This window comes from Cervus elaphus, chromosome 27 (genome assembly GCF_910594005.1).
Source record: "Cervus elaphus chromosome 27, mCerEla1.1, whole genome shotgun sequence".
Taxonomy (NCBI): Eukaryota; Metazoa; Chordata; class Mammalia; order Artiodactyla; family Cervidae; genus Cervus; species Cervus elaphus.
The window spans coordinates 52,700,783-52,728,765 of NC_057841.1; the positions used below are offsets into that span (position 1 = coordinate 52,700,783).

At 44.4% G+C, this 27,983-nt stretch overlaps 1 protein-coding gene across 4 annotated transcripts in view; it reads left to right on the forward strand.

The window, feature by feature from the left end:
• MAPK4 (mitogen-activated protein kinase 4) overlaps window positions 1–27,983 on the forward strand; it is a 165,791-nt gene that overhangs the window by 26,305 nt on the left and 111,503 nt on the right. For 2 of the 4 annotated variants that reach the window (XM_043889505.1, XM_043889507.1), the window contains one exon: window positions 2,049–2,374. The exons of the other annotated variants lie outside the window; for them this stretch is intronic. The gene's annotated coding sequence lies outside the window, so the exon portion shown is untranslated. The remainder of the gene's footprint in view (window positions 1–2,048; window positions 2,375–27,983) is intronic. 4 annotated transcript variants of the gene reach the window in all.

Here is a 27,983-nt window from a genome sequence, read left to right on the forward strand (position 1 = left end):
TCTGTCTACCCTAATGCCCAGGGCATGGTGACCAATCATGATGAAAGAATAGTTCTTAGACTACAACATTTGTTAGGAGCTTTACAACAGCCTTGGTCTTGAAGTTAAGATGCAAACATATGCATCTTTAAGTAGAATTTCAGTTAGTGGTGTAAAAACTTGCTTTTCACAGCCAGTGGAGGGGACAGCAGGAACGTGTTAGCCAGCCCTGATGGTGGCTTTCTCTTTGGAGGGGGATTTGAGCTCATTCATTCCTTCACGGACCTGAGCATCACGTAGGACAGGAATAAGAGCAGGGTGCTCATCAGGGGCTGAAGCTCTTCCACGGTGCCCACTCGGATCTTTACTGCCCAGGAGGTGGACAGGTGAGGGCCCATTGGCAACCCTGTGGAGCCACCAGCCGACTCAGAGCCCCACATGCAGATTCAAGAGGAAACTTTGTCAATAGCAGTGAATGGGCTTTTCTGCTGTGCTAAAATTAGAGCTGAAAGATAAACAGAGGTTTATCACTGGAGTGGAATAATAATGTTATGCCATATGCGAAAAGGCTAGTGTGGGTTAGTGATCCTATTGTCCTTGGAGTTCTTCGAGACCATGTTATGAGCTGTGCAGAGATGGGGGGACCGTGCATTCTGGTTGACCAGTGATATTCTCGTACAGTTTCTCATCCTCTTGTAATTGTCATGTAGTATGTTTCCTTTTACTCTCAGAGCTGTTCTGTTTGGGTGATAATTATATAGCCCCCGAAGCATGAAGCTCACGACGCCCCAGGGAAGGTTAGTCCCTTTCCTTGACAAGCCAGTAACGTATGCAGAGAAGTGACCACACAGTGTATATTTTGTGCTTTTTATTTTATTTTAATTAATTTTTATTGGCGTATAGTTGGTTTACAGTGTTGTGTTAGCTTCTGCCGTACAGCAAGGTGAATCAGCTGTATGTATACATAACATCCCTTCTTTTTGAATTTCCTTCCAGTTTAGGTCCCCGCGGAGCATTGAGTATTCCCCCGGGCTATGCAGTGGGTTCTCTTGTGTTCCCTATTTTATGTGTGCGTGTGCACTCGGTCGTGTCTGACTCCTTGCAACCCCATGGGATATAGCCCGCCAGACTCCTCCGTGCATGGAATTCTCCAGGCAGGAATACTGGAGTGCATTGCCATTGCCTACTTCAGGGGATCTTCCCGACCCAGGGATCGAACCCACGTCTCTCGCGTCTCCTGCGTTGGCAGGTGGATTCTTTACCACTGGCGCCACCTGGGAACAGTATCAGTAGAGTATGTCTGTCAATCCCAACCTCCCAATTCACCCCACGCACCCCCCACCTCCACCCCCACTTTATTTTGTGCTTTAATGAACCTGTTCTCCTTGACCCTAGAAGTTGCAATAAGGGCTTTTCTCTTGATTGGCCTCTTCTTCTTAAAAGTGAAAATGCTTGTTGGCACAGTAACAGGCTTGACCTCTGCCGGCTTTGGATTCGGCTGAGCATATGGGAAAAGGTGTCTCTGGTTCCTCGTGGAGGCATCAGTTACATCCTCATAATAATATCCTCCACTGTGTCGGTAACTTAGTCAATCGTTTCTCACTCTCTCTCACAGCAGCCCTCTTCAGTGGAACTAGAGTTAGAGAGAGAATCCCACAGCTTATTAATAATACCGCAAAAACCGGAACCAAGGCTTTTCCCACCTTTTGATTCTACATCCTTGTCTTCATCCCACCTTTTGTAGAGGCTCCCAACGGCTATATTTGGCCATGTTGGCTTAAGATGTTTCTCTTAAGGCCCGGTAAAACTGAAGACCCAGTGAAAGGGGTGAAGTTGTAGCATGCCGACCTCGGTGACCGCACAGAAGGTGGTTACTCTGGAACACGCATCGTTGCTAGTTTACTCCTCTCGTGTGGCCAAGGGGCACCCTCATTACACAGGCCTTCTATTTGTTTAGCGCTTTTATGGTTTGCAAGGCAATTTCTTGCCCTGTTTGCAGCATCTGTTTGATGCATCAGACGCGTAAGGCACAGGTGAGAGGTCTTATGATCATCATTTTTCCCTAACAGAGGAGGAAGGAGGCTCGGAAAAACCGAGTGGATTGCTCAAGGTGACACAGCAAGCGAAAGGCAGTGCTTGGCTCAGAGCGCGAGTATTTCTGACAGTTGACCTCCTCCTGGCCCTGCATTCCTGATTTCATGGAGATTTCCGAGCATGTGCTTAAACTCGGGAGAGAGGGTTTGACTCCAGAGCCACAGGGCTCCGAATGAGCACCTCGTGAGAGGCTGAGCTGGAGTCTCCTCCACGGAGAAGGACAAGCGTGGCCTCTTGACACCACACTGGTGAGAGGCGAATTAAAGCAGCTCATTTTCAGATGAAGCCAAGTGGACAAAAGGTAAGCAGAGATGGGCAAAGGACTTAGGAAGGAGAGGGTTTTTAAGGCTTGCAGATCCTGCCTGTCATGAGGAAGAAATGGGAAAATGCTAGAGGCCCACAGAGGTTGGAGATGATAAAAAAGAAAGGCCCAGAAAAGGGTTCAAGACAGGCCAGTGGCTCCTTCCACAGGGAAACTGTTTGGTTTTTCATTTGGATCAGGGAGCACTCAAGGGGCAAGGAATTTTAGACAAATATTGTGCAAATCTATGAAGGCCAGAGCTAGAAGAGAAACTGAGGGCCAGAATACTCACTTGCTCTGAGTTAGAATAATGCCTTTCCCCCTCGTCATGGACTTTGAAAGACCTCAGTAAGAGAGTCAAGGCCGCACCAGAGGAAGCAACCAGCTCATGTTGGGAGCAAACTCGCTGTAACTCCTTCTCTTGCTTTCTTTTCTTTTCATTTTGTTTTTCTACTTTTCTGTTGTTTTCTTTCTATTTTCTGTCTCCTTTGTGTGATGGAGGGCACAGGCTGATACAGATTTCCTCATACCAGTTATAGAGGCTTTTGTCTCCAAGCAAGCTGGGAATTTATTGATGGAGTGAAGGGAGAAGAGCTGATTGGATGAGAGGAGAGGATTGTCATGCCTTTTGTTCAGTTCCTAACTTTGGAAGGAGCTGACTTAGAATCCCTGGATCTTAGAACTCAAAAAAGGAACCCTAGAAACTGGGTAGTTCAACTTTTCATCAAATGCAGGTGCATTCAAGTTTTCTGCAACTACATAAATTGATGGCAATTCAGAAATTTTGGGAACACTTTTCAGAGAGTCAGAATTTCTAGGCATACCTCATTTTATTACCCTTTATTGCACTTTGCTGATATTGCAGTTTTTACAGATTGAAGGTTTGTGACAATCCTGCATTGTCAAATGATGGATAACATTCTTAGTAGTAAAGTATTTTTTAATTAGGGTGTTTACATTGTCTTTTTTTAGTCATGATACTGCACACTTTGTAGGCTACAGTATAGTGTAAGTGTAACTTTTGTATGCACTGAGAAACCAAAAGAAAAATAGATACTTTATTGCAATGTTCACTTTATTGCTGTGGTCTGGAACTGAACCTGCAATATCTCCAGTGTATGCTTGTACTGTCTCAGGAGACGGCCCCTTCCATCTCATTCTTTTTACCTGTTGATGTTGACATAGCATCTGCCATGTGCCAGACACTGATTGGTGTGTGTCCTTACTTAGTCATGGGGCTAACACAACTTTTATCCCTATTTTATAAATGAAGAAATTGAGACAGAGAGGTTAAGTAACTTACCTAAGGTCACATAGCAAGTAAGTGACAGAGATAGATAGGACTGGAACCCAGGCAGTCTGACTCCATAGTCTGTGCACTTAACCACCAACTTTGCTACCTCTCTGATAAGTGATTGCTTATCAGAGTAATTACTGTTTGTTTCTTATTTTGCATCAAATTGATCCCTTGCATTTTCTGTTCCAGGGTCTTTCACATGATTTGCATGCTCTTGGTACGTCCTCTGGTTGCATGCCGTTTTTTGCATGCAATAGATTGGTGAAAAGCACCTGAGATTTAAGATCAGACTTACTTAAGCTGAAATCTCAGCCTCCTTACTTACTAGCTATATAAACTTGAGCAGATATTTTAGCAGTTTTTCTCGGCAAAGGGCCCTTCATTTGTGAAATTAGACTAAATAAGCTTCCTGGGGTCATTGTAAAGATGAGCAAGGGTAGTACTCACAGTGTGAGCTCCATAAAAGATGTATGTTACTTTGTTGTAACTATCTAACTATAATAATGACATCTGTATTCATTCCTCTCAAATTGATCTGTAGAATAAAACAATCTCAAGCAAAACCTTACCTGACTCATTCAAAGAAACTGATAGGCCAATCTAAATTTATATGAAAATGCTAATCAGTAGTGAAAAAGAAGGACAAAGTTGGAGGACTCCATCTGATTTCAAGATTTACTATAAAGCTATAGTATCAAAGATAGTGTAATTCTGACATAGGAGAAACATAGATCAATGAAGCAGAATAGAGTCTAGAAATAGACTCACATGTCTACAATTAATTGATTTTTTTTTTACAAAGAGGCAAAGTCAAGTCAAAAGGGCTGTTTAACAGATGGCGTTGGAAAAAATGGGTGTTTGTGTGTGCGCTTAGCTGTCAGTTGTGTCTGACTCTTTGTGACCCTTTGGACTGTAGTCTGCCAGGCTCCCCTGTCCATGAGATTTCCCAGGCAAGATTAGTGGAGTGGGCTGCCATTTCCTTCTCCAGGGGATCGACCTGACCAGGGATCAAATCGTGTCCCCTGTGTGTCCTGCCTTGCAGCTGGATCCTTTAGCCACGGAGCCATTGGGGAAGCCCAGAAAACAATGGGTCTCTGTCTCTAAAGAAAAGGAACCTTGAGCCCGACTCCACTGTACACATTGAAACTAATGTTAGATCATAGACTTAACGTGAAAGCGAGACATAAAACTTAAAGAAGGCAATGCAGGAGATTAAGAATTGTGATTAGTCAGAGATTGAGACACAAGAAACATTAACCATAAAAGGAAAAAAAAAGGATACATTGAACTTCATCAAAATTGGATATTTTTGTTCCTGAAGAAATATTATTAATATTATTATAAGAAATATTATTAGAAATAATATATTATTGTTTATTATAATATACATAATATATAATATATAATAAATATTATTAATTTTGATGAACAGACTATCTTATGACTGGGAAGAACTATTTACAACACATATAAATAAGTGTGTGCTTGCTTATTTGTTGCATCATGTCTGACTGTTTGTGACCTCTGGCCATAGGCTTTTCCAGGTAAGGATACTGTAGAGGGTTGCCATTTCCTTCTCCAGGGAATATTCCTGACCCAGGGGTCAAACCCACGTCTCCTACATCTCCTGCATTGGCAGGCAGATTCTTTTCCACTGTGCCACCTAGGAAGCCCATATAAATAAGACTTAGTTAAGTGTAATAAACAACTCCTACAAATCAATAATGAGACAAATAACCCAATGAAAAACATGCACAACAGATTTGAACAGAATAAGATATGCAAAACCCAGTGAAGAGCTTGCATCATTTGTCATAAGGGAAATGCAAATTAAATGAGATGCTATTCATGATTGCTAGAATAACAAAAATCAGAAAAGCTGGGAATATCAAATGTTGGGAAGAAAATGGAGCAACTGAGATGCTTGTACAATACTGCTGGGTGTGTTAAATGATATAATCAACTTGAAGAACTGTTTGTAAGTTGTTATAAAGTCAAAATACATCTATGGCCCAGCTATTTCACTCTTATCAATAGATCTTTATACAGGAGAAATGAAAACATATGTCCATAAAAAGACTTATATGAGAATGTTTGTAGCAGCTTTATTCATAATAGTCCCAAACTGGAATGAACCCAAGAGCTCATCAACAGGGAATGAATGAATAAATTGTGTTATGATCATGGAAAAGGGAATAATACTCAGCAATAAGAAAGAGTGAAATACTGATATACACAACAGAGTCTCAAAAACAAAATAGTGAGTGGAGGGAAAAACCAGAAAAAAAAGAGTACTTCCTAAATTATTGATGTGAAGTTCAGGAACAGATAAGACTAATAATCTGTGATAGAAATTAGAACAGTGTTTGCCTTTATCAGGAGTGGGTGGGAATTGACTGGAAGGGGCTGAGAGGAAATTTTCTAGGGGGAAGAAACATTCTGTTTCTTGCTTGGGGTGATGGTTATATAGGTGGACATAGTCATGAGGACTTGTTATATACTTAAGCACTGTATAAATTCTACCTAAACACTTAAGAACAATCAAGCTATCTGAAATTGAATATGCTAATGATTTAAAGAGTAGCAAGTGCTTTTATTTCCATGGTTTATACTTTCTACTTCTATTAATGTGGCCTGAGATTGCATTTACTTTTTTCTTTTTAAGCAGCAACTTCATTATACTCTTGCCATTTACGGAATTTGTGGCTAATGAAAACTGCCAAGTCTCTCTCTCTTTTAAGCTTGAATCACTACCAAGCAGTGCTCCTTTCTGAAATGCCTTTTTTTGTTTATCTAAATGGGTCTACAGGTAGCTCTTGAAGGAGTAAGTAGAACTTAGATAAACAAAGGAGATATTTCAGAAGATGGAGTAATGCTGTAAATCATAACAATAACTTAAAATGAGGTCCTGCTGACTGCTGGGCACCTTCTGGGGCTTTACACACATTTGCCAATTTAACTCTCAGAACAACTCTTTGGGAGAAAGTGAAAGTGTTAGTCCCTCAGTCATGTCCAACTCTGTGTGCCCCTGTGGACTGTAGCCCGCCAGGCTCCTCTGTCCGTGGAATTCTCCAGGCAAGAATACTGGAGTGGGTAGCCATTCCCTTCTCCCAACCTGGGGATTGAACCTGAGTCTCCTGCATTGCAGGTGGATTCATTACTGTCTGAGCCTCCAGGGAAGCCCCTCTCTGGGAGAGATGTTACTGTTATGCCCATTTCATGGGATGGGGTGATCTGAGACCCAGTGGGAGTAAACGACTTCTGGTCCAAGGTCACGTGGTCAGTAAGGGATGGAGCTGGAATTCACATCCTGGTAGCTCTGATGCCCCAAACTCTGCTCTTAGCTCCTGGGCTAGGAGCACTCTACCTGACCCTGGGTTTGCTTCTGCTTGATATTCTGACACTTTGACCTGTTCTGTCTCCGGTTAATCTTCTTGGAATAGCTCAATCTAGGTTTACTTCCCTGAGCACTTCATGAATTCCTTACATGACTCTTGTGGGAGAACCTGTCTGTAAAGGGGCAGCTGAACACAGTGAGGGCAAAATGTCCCTTGTGATCTCCAGACCTAGTCTTTCTCCACACACCCAAGTTCAAAGAATTCCTTAAATACCATCAATTAGCCCTGAAGGTGCATGCTGCTTTCTACATATCTAACCAAATAGGCATCAGTTACATAAAGTCAGATTGGGCTACACTGCTGGGTAGCAACTCATGCCTGAAAGGAAGAGAGACTTGGCAGTTATCATTAGCCACAAATTCCATAAATGGCAAGAGTGTGATGACGCTGCTCACAAAAAAATAAAAGTGAAATCAAACTCCAGCTACATTAATAGAAATAGAATGGCAAAGAGTCAGACACAACTGAGTGACTGAGCATGCACACACATTCAGAATATGGAGTAATAGTCCCAAAGCACTCGTCCCAGTTTAGAATAAATCTTAACGTGTTCAATTTCAAATGTTATTATTATTACATTTTAACATTTAGGAAGATTTTACACAGATATCAAGTGTTTAGTTTAATGAATGTGCTAAGTCACTTCAGTTGTGTCCAACTCTTTGTGACCCTATGAACTGTAGCCTGCTAGGCTCCCCTGTCCGTGGGATTTTCCAGGCAAGGATATTGGAATGGGTTGCCATGCCCTTCTCCAGGGGATCTTCCTGACCCAGGGATCATTAAGCCCAGTTTACTGACTATGTCCACCCATATAACCATCACCACAATCAAGATACAGGATATTCCTGTTATCCCCAAAAGTTTCCTCATTTCCCTAAGTCAGTTCCCACTCATCCTCACCAAAAACATATTTTGATCCAGAGGGCAGAGGTCTTCTGGACCAGATTGGAATTTTTGTTTACTAACATTTACCAAGCACTTTGTATGGTCACAGACCCAGGGGAAGCATCCCTTGGAAAGGGGTGTCATATACTGGAAGTGGTTTGTTGCAGGGGCAGATTTGATCTTACCAGCTGGGAACACTGCTGTCCACAACTCACAGCCAATCTTGGAGGACACTCACCTGTGCTAAAATCATGACCCTGTCCTGCTCATTTTCCTTCTAGACCAGTGGTCCCAGGGAGTCCTGCTAGATGAAAGCATAGGTTTCTGGTTTTTCATGCCAAAGGATGCATTGAATTGCCTAGAAAGCTCCAGGTGGTGAGATACAAGTCTTATTTAGACCTTTTAATGATCTGCTTTCTTAATAGACTATGTCAAATTGGCCTTAAACTCAGTCAGAAAGAAGACATGAGAATATGTTGGGCCAGGAGGCACCCACAGGACACAGGGTGATGTGTTTGGGAGAGATATGTAGGCAGGGCTCCCCAACGCCTGGGCCACAGCCCAGTGCAGGACCAGTTCAGGCCCATGGTCTGTTAGGAACTGGGCTTCACAGCAGGATGTGAGTGGCTGGTGAGTGAGTGAAGCTTCATCTGTATTTACAGGTGCTCCCCATCACTTGCATTACCACTTGAACTCCATAATTCTGCTGATCAGAATTACCATCTCATCAGCAGTGGCATTAGATTTTCATTTGGGTGCAAGCCTACTGTGAACTGTGAGTGCAAGGGATCATGTAGGTGGCATGCTTCTTATGAGAATCATCCCTAAATCACCACCCACCCCCCGCCCCTGCCGCCCTGATTTGTGGAAAAATTTTCTTCCACGAAACTGATCCCTGGTGCCAAACAGGTTGGGGACTGCTGGCCTAGTGCGTGTGCTTGATAAAGAAGGCATACCTCAGTTTTCCTGGGGAATTCATCATAGGTCAGCTCTGCATATACACTTAGTTTCTCTGGGCTGCAAAGTCCTCAACTGAAAATTGGGATTAATGTGGTGTCTCTATCTCAAGATTATAGGTAAAGGGTAAGTGAGATATGAAGTGGTTAGAGGTCTGAAAATGTATAAAAGCAGTGTGACATTAGGGAACTTGGTCTGTCAAAGCCATCACTATGGCTCCTTGAAGAGGCTGAGCTAGTGGAAAACCAAAACAATACAATAGTTGGGCTTGGGGCTGTAAAACAACTTTTTCAGCCCCTGTGTATTTGAAAATTTATCCTTTGTCATTCATCCTTTAAGACTCCCTCCCCTCACAGCCAAAACCCTGAGAAATGTTAGACTCTGAAACTCGATCTAAATCGAGTCAACTGAATTTAATATTAAATATCTACTGTGTGCCAGGCACTGTGAAGGTTATAAAAATGAGTAAGAAATAGCTCCTGCCTTCCAGCAATTTACAACTTGGTCAGATCCCTTACACGAGGAGAATCTCAAGGAAATCATGCCCCTCTGTTTTACTCACTAACTAACACGGTTACCGGTCTTCTTACTAGTTCATCTTGATTTGTCCGAGTCTCTGCTTTGTCACACATTAAATGATTCCGGAGTTTCCTTTCTACAATGAAGAATGGCCTAGCCAAGAAAAAAAATCCTTTCCTGGACTTCTAAGATAGGCCCAAAATAAATTACTCTTATCTTTTGAAAGAGACATAAATAAACTTGCAGTTATTGTGTTCTCAATTTATGGATGGTTTTTGTTTTAAAAGTTTCCACACACCTTTATCTTCATCATTCATGCCCTGAGCTCTCTTCTTCTTCTTTTATTTATTTATTTTTAACTAAGTGCCACACTTTATTTGCATTTCACCAGCTTTTCCATCCATTAATGTCCTCTCTCGTTCCAGTCTTGAGCCAGTCTAGAGTAAGGCAGCATGCTTAGTTGTTTTGTCTTTCCAGTCTCCCCTGGTCTGTGATAACTTCTCCATCATCCCATGTTTGTTCATGACCTTGGCAGTCTTGAGGAGTACTGGTTCAGTGTTCTGTCCCCCAGTCTGGGTTTATCTGACGTTCTTCTCACGATCAGGTTAGGGTTATAGGTTTTTGGAAAGAACCCTACAGAGGTGAAGTGGCCTTCTTGTCACATCATCTTGAGGTGCAGGGCATTCACAGACAGCACTGATGATGTTAACGGTGATTGAGGAGGTGTTTCCCACGGTTTCTTCTGCCATAGAAAGCTACTCTTTTCCCCTTTGTATACTCTCTTCTTTGGAAGTGGGCCATTCAGTCTAGCACACTGTAAGAGTTACCTCCTGCAGCAGAGTATCTACATATATTATTTGGGTGAATTTTTTGTTTGTTTTTAAAAAATTTTTTTGGCATATAGTTGCTTTGCAATGTCGTGTTAGTCTCTACTGTGCTGCAAAGTGAATCAGCTATATGTTTACACACATCACTTCATGGCAAGTAGATGGGGAGACAATGGAAACAGTGACAGACTTTATTTTCTTGGGCTCCAAAATCACTGCAGATGGTGACGGCAGCCATGAAATTAAAAGTCGTTTGCTCCCTGGAAGAAAAGCTATGACCAACCTAGACAGCATGTTAAAAAGCAGAGACATTACTTTGCCAACAAAGGTCTAGTCATCCAGTACATCCAGTAGTCATGTATGGATGTGAGAGTTGGGCTGTAAAGAAGACTGAGCGTCGAAGAATTGATGCTTTTGAACTGTGGTGTTGGAGAAGACTCTTGAGAGTTCCTTGGACAGCAAGGAGATCAAACCAGTCCATCCTAAAGGAAATCAATCCTGAATATTCATTGGAAGGACTGATGCTGAAGCTACAATACTTTGGCCACCTGATGCAAAGATCTGACTCATTTGAAAAGACTATGATACTGGGAAAGATTGAGGGCAAGAGGAGAAGGGGACAACAGAGGACAAGATGGTTGGATGGTATCACCGACTCAGTGGACATGAGTTTGAGTAAACCCCGGGAGTTGGTGATGGACAGGGAGGCCTGGCATGCCGTGGTCCATGGGGTCACAAAGAGTCAGACATGACTGAGCTATTGAACAACAAAAATACATATATCCCCTCTTTTTTGGATTTCCTTCCCATTTTGGTCGCCACAGAACACTGAATAGAGTTCTCTGTGCTATATACCAGGTTCTCATTAGTTATCTATTTTACATAGTTATCAATAATGTATATGTATCAGTCCCAGTCTCCCTATTGGGTGAAGGTTTCTTGAACAGAATTATTATTCAGCCTCTACCACAGCACATTTCAACCTTATACTACGCTTCATCCTTGCTCTGTGCTTTGAGAACATTAGCTAATTAATCCTAATTAGCCATTATAGTAGAATTTCACTAATTCTCATTTCACTGATCTGTACATAGAACAGTTTTTCCAAAAACCCATCTGTCTTCACTTCTAAGCCGAGATGTATGTCAAGGAAGCCTACGTCTATGAGTGTGTTTCTAAAGGGCTTATCTGCAGAGTCTCAGCATGGGTAACTCTCCGCAGATATTTTACTCATTATTTTCTGCTTTCCTGTGAAGCATTATCCTAAGTCATTTCAAAGAATATGTTCATGAAAATAGCCTTGGATTTTAATCTGTTTATTATATTATGAACTCAAAATGGCACACCTTTTTCTAAGGAGTGCAAAGCCGATTATGACATTAATTATGTAATATCTTCACTCTCAAAACAACCCAGTCTCTTTATGACTTGGTTTCTAATAGAACACAGTTTGGTTTAGGATGAATCTGTCTTGGATTCTGTCTAGTAGAAGGTATTGTATTTGGTGCTTAAATATATCGCCTTGTATATTATTATTTTCCATGTATATGCATCTGTGTGTTTCCTCAATCATACCCTAAATGTTTTAAAGGTGTATTTTGTGACGTATAGCTTTGTCTCCTGTAGTGATTGGCTTCTGGTCTTTGTAGTTGGTGTTGCTGATTGTCTACGCAGCACCCATTTATGCCTTGCCTTCTACCCAATAGAATCCCAGTTTATTCAGGTACCCTCTGCCCCTCCTCAGCCAGGCGTCTCAGGAGAAACTGACCAATCCTTAGCTCCAAGAGTGGTCTGATTTGCTTAAGGACATTCATCTTTCTGGCTTATGATCAGCTTAGGATGTACACATGACCCCAAATAAGCCATGAGAGAGCTTGCTGGGAGCTTCTAATAAAAATTTCCTCCAATTAAAAAAAAAAAGAAAAGCTACAGGGGGATGTGAGTTGGTCCCTTTGCCTATGGACATCCTCGTTTGTAACTGTGAAGATCAGTGCTGCGGGAGCCTCCTCCCCGCTCCAGTGGGAGCACGAAGCTGGAAGAATCTCAGGCAAAGGCTGGGGTCTGCGTCATGCTGTGCCTTTCAGTCTTGTGAAACAACAGATGTGCTTACTGTTTAAGCCACTTTAAGATAAGTTTCTCATTACTTGCAGCCAAAGGCATCCTGAATAATATATAATAATGTATCCTAAATACATTGTGTGTTTATGGATAATGCAGAATTATCCATAAATATTTTTTCCTGATTGATTTTAGTGACACAGGTCCTCTTTGTAAAAGGAGATTATGATTGAACAAGAAACACTAGTTCACTTAGGGAAAGTCATTTCAAACCAGTTAGAAATTTTTAAAGAATATGTAGTATTTGGTCCTAATCAGTGTTTTTTTTCCCCCATAAACTTATTCATTACATGATAGTTCAAACTTGACATTGTTCATGTTTGATGGTATGAAATAAAATATTTGAGGTGGAGTGGACTGATCTGTTCTGTGCTAGTGTGCCTGGAGTGTGGAGCTGGTGTAAGTAATCTTGATTCGTCACCTCCTCCGAAACCCCTGCAGCTCTCTCCTCCAAAAGTTGTTTGCTCTCAATCCCATCTGCCCTTCTACGTGGCATCCCTTCTCTCCCTTTCTTCAGGCCATCCTCTTGTGGGCAGGTGTCCACAGAGCTGTCTTCCTGGAGGCAGGGTTAGTTTCAGCCTCTCTGTCTTGGGAATAGGACACATCCTTCGCTATTGTCCACCCTTGGGCTTCCCCCCTGATTTCCTGGAGATCCTATTTGCTGTTTCATGGCATTAACTTTTATTCATCAAGGCTCTGCAAGCTGACACCTAATAGGAATTCAGTTCAGTTCAGTCCCTCAGTTGTGTCCGATTCTTTGCGACCCCATGGGCTGCAGCACGCCAGACTTCGCTGTCCATCACCAACACCAAGTTGGAGTTTGCTCAAACTCATGTCCATCAAGTCAGTGATGCCATCCAACCATCTCATCCTCTGTCTTCCCCTTCTCCTCCTGCCTTCAGTCTTTCCCAGCATCAGGGTCTTTTCCTGGAATTCAAGCCCAGGACTATTGTTTCTCACCTTTTCCTATAGTTGCTTGGTCATCAGGCACATTCTCCACTCTACTCATCTTCCTTGTTCTTGCCTGCTGCCTCCACAGAAGCTCACTGTGAGGGGTTTACGAGAAAATTTCTCTCCACCTCCACGGACACATCAGTTTGTTTTCCCTCCATCCTCAGGAAAAGAGCCATTAATTTAGTATCTTAAGCCTTAGCCCAGTAAGTAAATTTCTTTTTTCTCTCCAACCAACTGCACGGTATTTCCCAGCTGGTATAATTCACCTCTAGCCCCTGTATTTTTATACCGTGTTTCTTACATTATCTTCCTTGGAATATAGTCCCTTAAGATGCTCTGTAGAAAAATGGTTCCATAGACTGAGTAACTTGAAAAATGCCACAGACCTTCTCAGTGAGTACCCATACATTTTGAAAGAAAGCATTAGTCACTTAGTCGTGTCCAACTCTGCAACCCCATGGACTGTAGCCCACCAGGCTCCTCTGCCCATGGGATTCTCCAGGCAAGAATACTGGAGTGGGTAGCCATTCCCTCCTCCAGGGGATCCTCCCGACCCAAGGAATGAACCCAAGTCTTCTGCACTGCAGGCAGATTCTTGACCATCTGAGCCTCCAGGGAGCCCTGGTCCCATACAGAATAGTTCCCAATGACCCTTATAAAGACTAAAAACAACTGCTGAACTTACATGACCGTAACGCCCCTCAACCCCTTTTTCCCTTGGTACCTCCCCTCCCCAGTTTATTGAGTAGCCTGTGGATACCACTGAGTAGAACTTAGAATTCCCTGAACCTGTTTGAGCTCTGCCACCTCCAAGCCCCGGCTCCGGGGCTTCCTTACCCAGAATAGCTCCCTCCCGATCTCTGCCGTAGGATGGCCAGCCCCCCACCCTACCCCCAGAGCCTGATGCACAGGGATGTCTGTGTGATAACTTACTCTCAAATATTTCCATATAAAAGTTGCAGCAGGAGTGTGGACACAGTTTAACTCTAGTCCACCTGCCCGTGCTAAGTGCCTAATATTTGAGATACCCTAATCAGGAACCAACATTCTAGAGATACTTACCTAGCATCCCAGGCATACATGGTGTCTATCGCTGGGGGCTAATTAGCATAGGATATTTGAGAAATGATTCTTCATGGGGGTACTGAACGGTGTTCGAGATCGGTGATCAGTTGGAAAGATTGTTGATTCCTCCTGCGTGAGGAAGGGTGAATCCCCGGGCCCAGGAGTTGGGTGCCCTCAGGGTCCTGAGATCCCTGTTTCATGGAGGACCCTGGCTGCCTGGGTTCGAAACAGCCTCCTAGAAAACAAGGTGCTGGCCTCGGTGTCGGGGGGCCAAGCTGGGGCCTTCCTGAGCTGTTGGCACTATTCGTGTGACTGTGTTTGCAGGCCAGCCGAGAAATGTTAACCAGTCAGCTGAATTTCACCAAAGACTCGCTTCAGTTGTATCGTACTAGCTGGTAGGGAGGGGGTGGAGATGGGCCCTTCAGCTCAGTCGCTCAGTCGTGTCCGACTCTTTGCGACCCCATGGACTGCAGCTCGCCAGGCTTCCCTGTCCTTCACCATCTCCGGAAGTTTGCTCAAACTCATGCCCGTCGAGTCGGTGATGCCATCTGCTGAGTTATCAGAACAGTCTCGCAGACAGTTTGGGCAGTCAGCAGAGGGGTCAGTCCCCACAGGTGACAGCAAGCTCAGAACCACCCCTCACCCCTCTGGTGCTGGAACTAGACTTGATGCCGAGCCAGGCAAGGAGTCATCAGCCACCCCAAGCTTTGCAGTCAATGGGCTGTCGTTTCCTACATCTCCTTTGTCCCCCTTAGTGAATGCATCTGCATCAGGGACCTCTAAGCCTGGACACCGACATCTCTCCTCTATGACCACAAAGAGGGGACCTTTGCACTCGACAACCACTCACTAGTTCCTGCAGGCGCCCTGCCCTCCATGTCTTCTGCTCCACCCCCCAGCACTCTCAGGGTTCTGTAGGAGCCCGTACCAGCAGACGGCACACTGGCATCCCTCCCAGAACCCAGTCCTCCACCCCAGGCTCTTGTGTTCAGTCTTATCTTTGCTGTGCCTCAAGAGTCCATACCGGGGAAATGGGTATAATAACAGGATCCCCTTCATGGGCCTGTTGCAGGGAAACGAGCTCACACACGCACAGGTCCTGGAGCACTCGCTGCCCAGCTCACCGTACACTGTGCCTGTTCATCCTTCCTTTCCTTGCCCGCCCCCCCTTGCTCCCTTCCTTCCCCTCTCTCTCTCTTTTTCTCCCTCACTCCTCTTGCCTTTCCTTCCTTTATTTTCTTTCTTCCTCCCTCCTTTCCTTCTTTCTTTCTTTATTCTTAATTATTAAAACTTTTTCTTAACACTTGGACTTGTTACACTGGTGAGGAATGAATGAGTTGTATTCCTCCTTGGAAATTTGGATCAGACTTCTATTAAACATCTATCTATGAAACAAGATAGATGTCACCAAGACCTTGTACTAACGTTCAGTTCTTTACTCAGAAAACCGTCCTTTAGGTCGGCCCTTACTTAATCTTATTTGCTCTTGGTTTGCATGGAGTTCTAATAAGCTTGATTTGCTTTGCAACTTGAAGATTAGAAAAGGCACATTGGAAGGAATTTGTGGCTGGCGTCCTCAAAGCAGCAAGAAGCGACTGCTAAAAGTGAAGGAAGAGGCATATAAATATAAATCAGACAAAAGAACTTTTAAATTCTGGAATCTTTGGGGGTAGAAACAAACCCAGAATAGCCCCATACCTCAGTAGTTCTTGAATAGTGTCATTGTTTTAAAAGCCCACTGGAATGGTTGATGCTTGTAATGATGGCCCTGAATGATTGAGATGATTCAATGATTTTTAGCTTGCTTTGTTTAAAGAGGCCGGAAAGAATGTGACAAGCTTTGGAACTTCCAGCAAAGGGGTAAATGTTCGTTTTGATGCTGAGAGTGAGAAATCATCATTTTATTTGTTAAGGCGATTTGTATAACATATCCAGGGCCCCGATCATGCTGGATAAATGAGGCGTCACTTTACACAGTTATGGCTGTTAATGTTTGTTAAAATATCCCCTAATTCATGAGATACAAGCTCGGTTACACTACTAGAGAAACAACCCCCAAATCTGACTCCTGCCAGATCTGCAGGAGTTTTACAGACACACGTGAGGACACAGAGCGTGGAGGATAATAGATCTGAGGAAGAGACTGAAGCCTGTAAATAAAGCAGCCCTTTCCTAATTTCTATTTTTAACTTCTGCTTTCTGTCTTTCCCTAGAAGGCCTTATCCACTGTTATGTTTTGCTAAGTTGGGAACAGATGTATTTTAGAGGTACCAGGGAAAGGCCTGTGGAATATTTTGCTTTGGCTGCAAAGACTTTCCTGGTCACCAAGTTTTGCCTTGGCCTTTTGGGAGCAACTTGTCTCAAGGGTAGAGGGCCCAGAGTGGGGCTTTTGCCCCACCAGTGACTCAGACCTGACCCAGTCTGGGTTAAATACTCGGGTTAAATAGGTAAGGGATTTGAAGGTCTGTGACGGATGATATAGAAAGAGACAGAGCTTGAAATTGCTGAACGCGCTCCCCACTGAGGAGGAGGATGGTAATTACTTTCTGACATCATTGCCATGGCCGTTACCTTACATGGAGCTCTTACTACGTGCCAGGCACCGTGCGCAGATCAACACTTCTGCTCAGCTGCTCTCAACCCCGTAAGGTCAGCCCTTTGTAAAATGAGGAGAGTGAGGCTCAGGGAGGCTTAGTGACTTAGCCAAAGTCACACAGCCCAGAAGAGAAGGAACCGAAGTGGAGATCCAGATCTGTCTGCCTCTGGACAGATGGCAAGGCTGTGCTTTTAATGACGAGGTGAGCACCTGGGGACACCCCTCCCCCAGGACCAGCCCGACCTTGGTCTTGGTGTACAGAGAGGGGCCAGGAGAGGGCTCCTGGGAGGATGCAAGTTCTGCTCTGAGAGAGACATGCCAGGGATGAAGGTACGCAGCCATTTGGATGGGGCCTCAGGCCCACTGCCTGGTCTTAACCCTCCTTGTGGAGTAGGCCCTGTGTTCTAGGACCAGAGCAACACACAGGAACCACTGGGGTGTCCCTCCCACCACCCGGGGAACGCTCTCTGTGCCCTGGCCCGCCCGGCCAATGTGCCCCGACGCAGGGCTTTGTTCAGGGTCACCTCTGACTGGGCAGCTCCATTGCTGATCTCCTTAGGTTTTCAGTTCAGACCTCGCCTTGTTTTTGTGGGGGATGTCTCCCAGGAGGTAGAGAGGAAGAGCGTCAGCCCCGCAAGCTTCCTTCCGGAGGCTGGGCCCCCAGGGCAGGATGCCTGCTTTCCTGGGGGTCCGGCCCTCTGTCCCACTTCTCTCCAGCTGACTTGACTGCTGCCCCACTTCCCCGGGGAACGTGGCAGCTTCTTTCCATGGGCTTAGCCTGAACCCAGTTCCTCAGGATCCTCTTGTCCATTCGTGAGCGGCAGTCAGAGGGGAAGGTCAGGGAAAGGGCCATGACCTCAAAGGGCAGGAGAGGTCTGCGCCAACCATTGCTTCGTCCTGGTGCTCGGCAAGATGTCCCAAAACACAGGGCTTTCTGGGCTGTAGCGGGAAGTGAGGGCCTGGGTTTCTCATGGGGGAAGCTGGGAACAGGTATCCTGGTAACACAAGAGCACTTGAAGAGGACTGGCCTCTGCCCTGGTGTCAGACGGACGTGGGGAGAAGGCCCCGTCCCTGGCTGTGTAGCCGTGGACATTTTCTTAATTTCTGAGGGAGATTAGATAGATTGAGGCAAAGGAATCCTTGTTAAGAATAGTGGAAAATATTACAGGGGGGATAGTATTTTATACACGCACACACACACATATACACATGTTGGCTTCCATAATGGCTCAGTGGTAAAGAATCCGCCTGCAATGTGGAGACGTGAGTAGACACAGGTTCAATCCCTAGGTCGGGAAGATCGCCTGGAGAAGGAAATGGCTACCCACTCTGGCATTCTTGCCTGAAAAATCTATGATCCATAGGGTCGCAAAGAGCCAGACATGACTGAGTGACTCTGTGTGTGTGTGTGTGTGTGTGTGTGTGTGTGTGTGTGTGTATGCACCAGATTTTTTAAAGTCTTGAGTGTCAGGCAGAGGGGTTGGAATTTTATGTATTAGGGATCCAGTCGTGTTTCCTGAGCAGGGATGTCACCCGGTGAAACAGTGCTCCAGTGAGATTAGCTCAGCAGTATTAGTTCCCATTCAAATCCATGCCTGCTCTTGGAGAAAGCTTGCGGCCATTTCAGAAATGCTACCCTGTTGGTGGCCTGGTGTGAGTCACTATGATAGACATCAGTGCTGTCCTCCAAGTAGTTCCAGTTCTGTTTTCTGGGACAGTAGCAGGTTTACATTTTCCTGCTTCAAAGTTAGGTGTGTCTGAGTGACTTGCTGAGACCCGTGCTGGGGTCGGTGAGCTTTCTCTTGAAGGACCAGACAGTGAAGACGTATTTTCAGCTCCTGGGTCCTGGCAGTCACTACCGCACCTGCTCAGCTCTGCTGTCGTGGTGTGGAAGCAGAGGGTGTACCTGGGAGCAGGTGTCACCGTGTTCCAGTAACACTTGATGCACAAGAACAGGCAGCTGGCCCAAGGGCTGTAGCTTGCAACCCCTGAACCAATGCATTGTGAGTGAGAAAAGCTCTGATCGGGGCGTGTGATGACCACGGAAGCACGTGTGAAAATGAAGCCTCTGCCAGTCCAGGACCCTACATGAGCATGTGGCATGAATGAGACGTACACTCGGCAGTGTGGAGCCATGGAGACTCTGGTGGTGTTGCTTATTGTAGCATAACCTGTGTCTGTGATGAGTGACGAGTGATCCGGCATCATCCCTGCGCACACAGTGTCTCCATCATCCATCAACATCCTCCTCCTCCTAGTCCTCACTGTCACAGCTGGTGTCTGCAAGCCCTTCCTGGGGCACGCTACCAGCTTGGTTTCAGTAACTCCTTCCCACGCACCGCCTTTCGCAGAAACAAGAAAGGGAAGTTCAGAGAGGTGAAATAACTTGCCCGCCATCTCACAAATGGTTAAGTGTGGGAACTGGGGTTTGAGCCCAGCTCTTCTAAATTCTTAACTTCTGTGTATCCCGCCTCGGGTTCGGGTCTTTGGATTATGATTTTTTTTTCTTTTATCCCTTCACCTCTTTGATCACTGCTCTTGGCAATGTGTCCTGTTTTGACAGGACCCGCAGTGGTTCTGGCAGCAGGCGGAGAGGGAAGAAAGACCCTTGCTTCCAGAAAAGCGCTGGTCTGGGCAGTGGAGGAGGTAGATGGAAGTAACCAGAGGGATGAATCAGGTTGGCAGCTCAGATGCTCCCAGGAGGAGGACCGCTTTGGGGACTGGCAGATCTGAGCAGTGGCTCTCAGTCCTGTATTTCCCGTATTTCTGTCAGTCATCTCCCAGGCACGCTGTCCTCTTTCCTTGCTCAGCCATGTTCTTGTCTTTCTTTGAAGCAATTAAAAAAAAAATTATATTCCGAAACAGTCTTGAGAAACTGTGTTACTCGCCTTCCTGGCCTGACAAAGCTCTGAACAAGCTATCGAGCTCTGACTGCCATCTTTGATGGTTTGGCAGATAATTTTCCAATCTGGTGTTACAAAGGCCTAGCTCTATTTGATCAAGTAATAGGAAACCATGTAATGAGTTCTTATAACTTCTGAAGAGCTACCACTGAACATACTATCCATTCTGTTATTCAATATTTCTTATTTAAAGTCTCACTTAATTAAATTTCTCTATTTAGTGTCATGGAAAATTTTCTCTCGTTAAAATGATCCCTTGTCCTAATCACCAGTGAGAATTACATAAGCGATTATGTTTCCCTTTTTACCTTGGCTGTTGGGAAGCAGGATTTATTTGATACTTGGGGATAATACCCGCTTGGACTCAGGATCAGAGTAGATTATCTACCCATTCCCCCCTCCTCCTTCACCTCTGGGTTCAGATCTCTGTTTCCGACTTTAAGTTTTAAATCGTGTAACATGCTGTTGTAGGTTACTGAAATTCCTTCTTGGAAGTAGATGAGATTTAAGTTGTAGTGAAGACTTCACGTGCCCATATTGGGGCAAGTCAGAGAGTGAAACTGAGAGCCACGGCTGGCCTCATCCTAGGAGGAGGTTCTTGGGTACCATCTAAGACTGTGCTCAATCAGAGCACTTGAGATCGGGCAGGTTCCCTTCCTTTTCCACAACGATAACTCCTGGGCAAAGGGCCTTTGCTGGGGTCCCGCTGCCAGGAACAGCCCTCCTCCCACCTTGCAGTTTAGTTTTAGTTTCCCTCTAGTGCCCACTGTTGGCAGAAACTGACAGGGCTCCCGTTCTCAAAGGAGCCTTGTGAATGGCAGAGAACTGACAGGTAGGTAGTCCAGAGCTGAGATAAGTGCGTCACGACAGGTGCACCCTCTCTGCCCCCACTTCTTTATTTATGACGTGATGAGATCGAGCACATGGTGTGCAGGGTGGTGGATGGCACTCTTGACCCTCTCCTAGGCTTCAGTCACAGCAAAACATAGAGCCAATCAGGTTCCCTCCTCCCCGCTCTGCGCTCAGTGGTAAGTAAGCATTCTGAGGCCTCATATGCCTCCCCCGCTCCCAGTTCTTGCCTAGTGCCAAGGACAGTGCTTACAGGGGACACTCATTGTATGCTTGAGATATTTAATTATTGAATTTTTAATATATGCAAGTCACCAAGTATTCAATAACTACAGACTGTATCCGGCCCAGGGCCAGGGAAGCAGACCATGCATGAGGCATGGCCTGGCTGTGAATGAGCTTACAGTCTTGTTATAAAGTGATAAACCCAGTAAGCAGAGAGCAGGTTTTTCACCTTTATGATGACAAGAATACTGGAGTGAGTTGCCATTTTCATCTCCAGGGGATCTTCCCGACCTAGGAATTGAACCGAGGTCTTCTGCATGGCAGGTGGATTCTTTGCTGTCTCTGAGCTACCAGGGAAGCCCCAATGAAAAGTCTCAAGTTTTAGTAGATTCAGGTGGAGTTTGAGTCCAGGGAAGGGATAGAGATCCTCATTGCTTGGACTAGGAGGTTTTCAAGAGGATCTGGTTTCTTACCCATCTCTCGTGTACTCACCTGGAGATACAATTACTCCAAAGACATGTGTGTTGGGAGAAGCTATTGATTCTGCTTCCTCTGTCATCTGGTATCGCTTATATTGTGCTTTTCCTCAACATCATCATCCCACAGTGAACCCAATAGTGTGCATCTTGCTACATTAAAAAATGAATGTTTGAGACACCAAGAGAACATTCAACATAGTTACTTGTTCGTGGCTGCAGAAAATCTGCCTCAGAGGAATTCCCTCGGGAGCAGCCCTGGATGCATCCTCACAAAGCTCCACCAAATGAGTGAGCAGAGAGGACCTTTGGCTGGAAGGCATCTCGGAGCTCCTTATCCAGGCCTGGCCCAGAGTGTTACCTTGCGGATGTCACCCCAGGGAGAGCTGACGGCTGGGGCACTGTTCCCTGGCCTCAGAGGAAGGCTTCAGGGACTCATTTAATGAAGCAGCACTTGATCTTCAAGGTCTGCAGAGAAGGATAAAGTGGCCCAGAGGAGAAGGTAGCATTCCTTCAGCGGCCCCTGTCCACGTCAGCACGACATGGGGGCGGGCACTGGATGAAACGACTGAGGAGGACTCTCTGATGCTGGATTCCTTCGAGATGATCACATTGTTGACCCCGCTTTGCCCGAGTTCTTGTGCAGGAATGGGGCTGTGTTCTTCACACAGAGCCCTTGGGCACACTCCCCTCTTTTTCATTTAGATTTTTACATATTGGAGTATGCGGCTCAGGGTAAAGCTTACGAATCTTAAACATACAGCTTGATGGATTTTTTTCCGTGTGTACACTATGCAAGCAGATAAGACTATAGTCTACTTCTAGTTCCCTAAAATTCTTCATGCCCCCACTCCCAGTCAGTTCTCTCCACTAAATATTAGCTTTGTCTGGCTTTGACTGGGCTCAGGAAGGAGGAAATTATCATTGTATATAACAAAATTTCATCTTTATTGTTTTCTTATCAACAGGGCTGCAGAATTTAAGAAGACAGGTAGGGTCGGGGTCATCATCTGTGTATCGCTTATAGGATCTTGCATTCGTGGAGCTAACAGGCATTCATGACCCAAAATCTCCAAACATTACAACATGTCTTCTCTAAGAGCGTGAGTAGCACACCTAGAACTTTCTAACTAGGCAGAGAGCAGAAAGCAACGGGTTACTTCCTTGATTTGATTAGACATCTCGAAAGATCAATGGTAAACAACGACAGTTTCAGCAGAGTTCCTGGAGTGGAACTTTCTAGGTCAGGTAAACACAGGGCCCTGTGTGAATTTCTGGAAATTATGTACATCAGCTTGCTTCTCTAGATAGGTGGGAACTTTTTCAAGCTCTCTCCCTTCTGTCAGAACGTAAGAGTACACACTGTGGCCGATGTCATCACGTGACCCTCAGTGAGTATAACCCCTTCATGACCCGGTATAACCCCCTCCTCCTGAGCATGATGGAACCTGTGACTTGGCTTCTAACCAACAGAATATGGCAAAGGTGACTGGGGTCGGGGGGGGGGTCATTCTCTTAATTAGGCTACATTATATGGGAAAGATGATAGGATGTCAGTCTCATAATTTTTTTTTCTTTTTTTTCATAATTATGCTACATAAGACTCTGCCTTGACAGACTAGAGAGGGAGTCTCCTGTTGGCCTTGAAAAAGTGTACAGCCAGATTGTGAGAAGGTTGGTGCAGAGGGCCACGTGGCAGGCAACTGTAGGTGGCCTCAAGGACCTGAGTGGCCTCCAGCCAACTGCTGGTAAGAAGCTGGGGCTCTAAGGCTTAGAGCTGCAAGGAAGTGAATTCTACTAACAACATGAATGAGCTTGGATTCTTCCCTGGTCAAGCCTCCAGATGAGAATGCATCTCATTCAATACCTTGAGACCTGAGCAGAGTAGACAGACACCTGACCCACAGAAACTGTGAGATGATAAACATGTGTTACTTTAAGCTGATAACTTTGTGGTAATTTGTTACATGGCAATAGATAACTAATACACATACTTATCTGCAAGCATTTGTTGTGTCAAAATAACCCCTCAGTGACACATGGCTCTGCAGATACTCTGAGTCCTGCATGCTGTAAAGAGGACGTTCAGTTCAGTTCAGTTCAGTTGCTCAGTCGCGTCCAACTCTTTGTGACCCCATGGACTGCAGTATGCCAGGCCTCCCTGTCCATCACCAGTTCCTGGAGTTTACTCAAACTCATGTCCATTGAGTCAGTGGATGTAGAAGTGGCCAATGAATTCCTTTAAGGATTGCTATTTATAATAACATTTTACTTTCATACTGTTTGGACTTGACTTCTATAAGAAGTAAATAAGGGCATTGTATAGGACATAAGTTTAGCTGTTCTGAGAGAGACCCAGTATCAATCAGCCCCTTTTCTAACATTTGTAGGGTCTGGGGCAAGAATGCAAATGGATGACATATCATATGTCTAAAGAATGAAAAGTTATAAATCACTGTTACATGTAATATATTCTGCCATGTTGATGAATATGTATTGTAATAACAATATATGTGTAAAGGTCTTTATATCACTGAAGAATGGCAAAATATTAAAGATAATGAAATGTAATTATTATTTTGCATTCTTGGCTATTCAGCTGATGGAAAATATTTGAACAGAGTAACAAAATGTTTAATTCATATATTATTGTATTTTCCATAAAATATATTTTCTTGCTTCCATTTCAGGAAAAGGTCACTAATTATTTTGTTTAACATAGTGGATGTTAGATTGACAGTAAGACTCTAAAGGATTAAAAAATAGATTCTGTGCCAAATTTGAATGTTATATTTTCATCAAAATATAAATTTAAAGTAGTCAAAAATTTTAAATTTAAGTGAAAGTTTTCAAATAGTTTTTTCCAAAGTATTCACAAATCTATGAAAACTAAATAGCAAACATACCAGTTATAAATTATAAAAAACTTAGCATTTTAAATACAGCTGAATTTTCAGTTTCTTAAACATTTAGTTTAAGATCTTATAAAATATTATTTTAAAAAGAGAACTACTTGTAATTGTAGCTTTTAAAGTTCACCTAGGGGCCAATGTAAAGAATCAGGGTCACATTTCATGTATATTATTTCTAGACCCAGATTATTATTGCAAACTATCCCTCCACTTTCCATATGCAACTCTTGTTGCACATTGATCCAGTGGTACTGATGAAATCAAGAACTAGAAGATGAAGAGAAGCAAAAAAAAAGAAAACAAAACCCACAGATATTCTGGCCTTCTGGGAAACAATACCTCTTCATTATGCAGAAATCTGTTGCACTGATGCTCTGTGAAGAAAGATTTGATGAGTTAATCCCCCCTGTGCTGGCACTGATCAAATTCTCCATCCTCTGCGGCTGCATCTGTCTCCGATCCTGGCGGTGGCGAAGTCCCCAATCTTTCACAGTGTTTGGACACAGTGGCCTTTTGTTTCGAGGACTAAGGCAAGAAATGTGGAGACATGTTTCCCTGGGGCTTGAATGATGTTCGTCATGCAAGCAGATGCTTCGGGTGCTGATCATGCTGTGTCAGCGCTGGGTCCCAAGTGATTGGAGCACCCATGTGTTCTTTAATAAGTGTGTATGTGTGTGTGTGAGAGAGAGAGAGATCCATTGCTTTCAGAAGTGTGGGTTCCCATGCATGCATCCTTCTTGTTTGAGTCCAAGGGGGTGTTTGCTGCCCCAAATATTAGCTTTTTAATCAGTATAACCCTTGCCTTCCTTCTCACATTAGTTTGCAAGCGCAACACTCTTGAACCTCTAAGACTTTGGCCACCTGATGTGACGAGCTGACTCACTGGAAACACCTTCATGCTGGGAAAGACTGAAGGCAAAAGCGGGGGCGGGGGGGCTGGCAAAGGATGAGATGGTTAGATAGCATCACCGACTTGATGAACATGAATTTCAGCAAACTCCAGGAGATAGTGAAGAACAGGAAAGCCTGCCATGCTGTAGTCCATGGGGTCGCAATGAGTCGGACACAACTTAGCAAGTCAACGACAACAAATAATAGTCCTTGATGGGATGGCAGCTCAACGGCATCACGGTCTCCAGGACCCAGGCTGTTTCCCTCTGGCTGTTCCCCTTCCCCTAGTTGTTGCCCTCGTCAACATGGCTCAAGATGGTTCCCACCGTATCTCTAATTCAGCCAGAAGGAAGAAGAAGGGACGAGAAGCAGGGCTTGTCCCTCTTGTTAAGAGTCTGACCCTGAAGGTGCGCATACCAATTCTGACATATCCCACTGTCCACAGACGACTGAGAAATGTGGTCTTCTACTGGATGTTCTCATGTCCAGCTAAAAATTAGTCTTCTGTGATAGAAGGGGAGAACACAGTTTGGGTGACAGCCAGTAATCTCTGTCACAAGTATGTATTTTTTTATGTAAGTTTGGAAGGATAATTATTTAGAATCATGGATACAAGGTTGCCCAAGTTCAGTTGTATTTCACAAAACAACAGACTTCTAGGAAAGAGCTTTGGATGGTTTTAAGCACATTACAGGCTGGGGCTGCCTGAAATGTTAAGTTGAGTGGGTGGAAAACTGAACTGGGTTCAGATCCACAACCAGCCACAAACAACTAAAGTGACCTTGCTCCAGTTACATCTGTTGGCCCCAGTTTGCTTTTTAGTAAAATGAGGGCTTTTTATTAGACTTACTGGTTAAGAACCGGGTACCATGGAACCTTAGAGATCCTCAGAGTCACTTCAGATGCTAGGGATTGGCTCTGAACCTTTCTTCCTTATGTATTAATTCTAATTAATTTAATTTCCTATGTATTAATTTTTATTGATTGTGTGATAAAGAAAAAAAGGGAAGAGAGCTTATATTGCCAAAATGAAACTTTGAAAATGCCTGCACACTGGGGTGCCTAGTGGATATAGTAGGATATAGAGGTTGGACTCAATGGATATGAGTTTGAGCAAACTTGCGGAAATAGTGAAGGACAGGGAAGCCTGGTGTGCTGCAGTTCATGGGGTCACAGAGAGTCAGACATGACTTGTCGACTGAACAACTGAGGGGTCAGATTGCCTGCATTTCAACCTCAACTTTGCCACTTACTCTGATACCTTACACTGAGGTCTTCCCCTTTCCTGAGTCTCAAGTATTGCTTCCTCATCTATAAAATGTCATTACTGTTATTTACCTCTTGGGACTGTCTTAAAGCTTAAATGAGGTAATATATCTGAGAGGGCTTACCTTAGAGGATCTGGTGTAACAGATGTGCCTAATAAATGGGAACCATTGTTAATCATTGTCACTATCACCAATCTCATCTCTAAGGCTTCAGCTTTGGGCTCTAAAGCTTTGTGTTTCTGTGAATTGACGTGCATAATGAAGGAGCTTTCTATGAAATAAATGGCTACCCATGGGTTTTTCTCTTTACACCTGGATTTTTGCAGGTTTTCTCTAAATGAGGCACACTCGAGTTAGCCCATCCTAGGTAAAGCAGTTTAGACATAAGTAAGATGTAGAGTTCTGTAATTTCAGAGGCAATATTTAAATAAATTTTTTCAACAGAGGAAAACAATTTCAGTCTTTTAATTCAAGGAGAAAATGAATCAAGTCTGCACATGGCAGGAAATAAAATGCAGAGTTACTAGCACTTTAAATAGTTAACCAGAAGGATAAGCAGGAAAATCCCATGATATGACTTTTTGTCAATCTTGACTTTCTAGGGATTAAAGCTGCTTTTGAGTTTAGACCCCTGCTTATTCCAGTTTGTTAAACCCTTGACAAACTCCAGTGTATTCCACTCAGCAGTTGCACATGAAGGGGTCATATTACAGTCTCCACATTACAGAGCCGATGAAGCAACAGCGCAGAACCGTGTGATCCTGGAACTGAGAGACTTGGAGGTCACTGACTGCAACCATCCTTGTGGGCCAACTGATGTTGTACCCAGAATCAAGTGGAAGAAGTGTAATGGGTCTTTGGCTCCACCCACTCATCTTATGGTGGCTCAGATGGTAAAGAACCCTCCTGCAATGCAGGAGACCAGGGTTCGATCCCTGGGTGGGGTAGATCCCCTGGAGAAGGGAATGGCAACCCACTCTGGTATTGTTGCCTGGAGAATTCCATGGATGGAGAAGATTGGTGGGCTACAGTCCATGAGGTCACAAAGAGTTGGACACAACTAAGCGACGAACACTTCAACTTCAAAAGACTTAACAGGAATGTGCGAGAGAGGATTTTAAATCTTAAGATGAGTGCTGTGTGGTGTTTAGTCGCTCAGTCATGTCCACTCTTTGCGAACCCGTGGACTGTAGCCTGCCAGGGTCCTCTGTCCATGGGGATTCTCCAGGCAAGAATACTGGAGTGGGTTGCCATGCCCTCCTCCAGGGGAATCTTCCCAACCAGGGATCGAACCCAGGTCTCCTGCATTGCAGGCAGATTCTTTACCATCTGACCCACCAAGGAGCCAAGGTTGGGGACTGTTAAATCTTTACTCTGACTTATAATCGTAAGGCCTTTGACTACACCCCATCCATCTTGTTTTCTAGCTCTGTAATGATTCTTGTTTATAGAACCTGAAAATCTGAGCA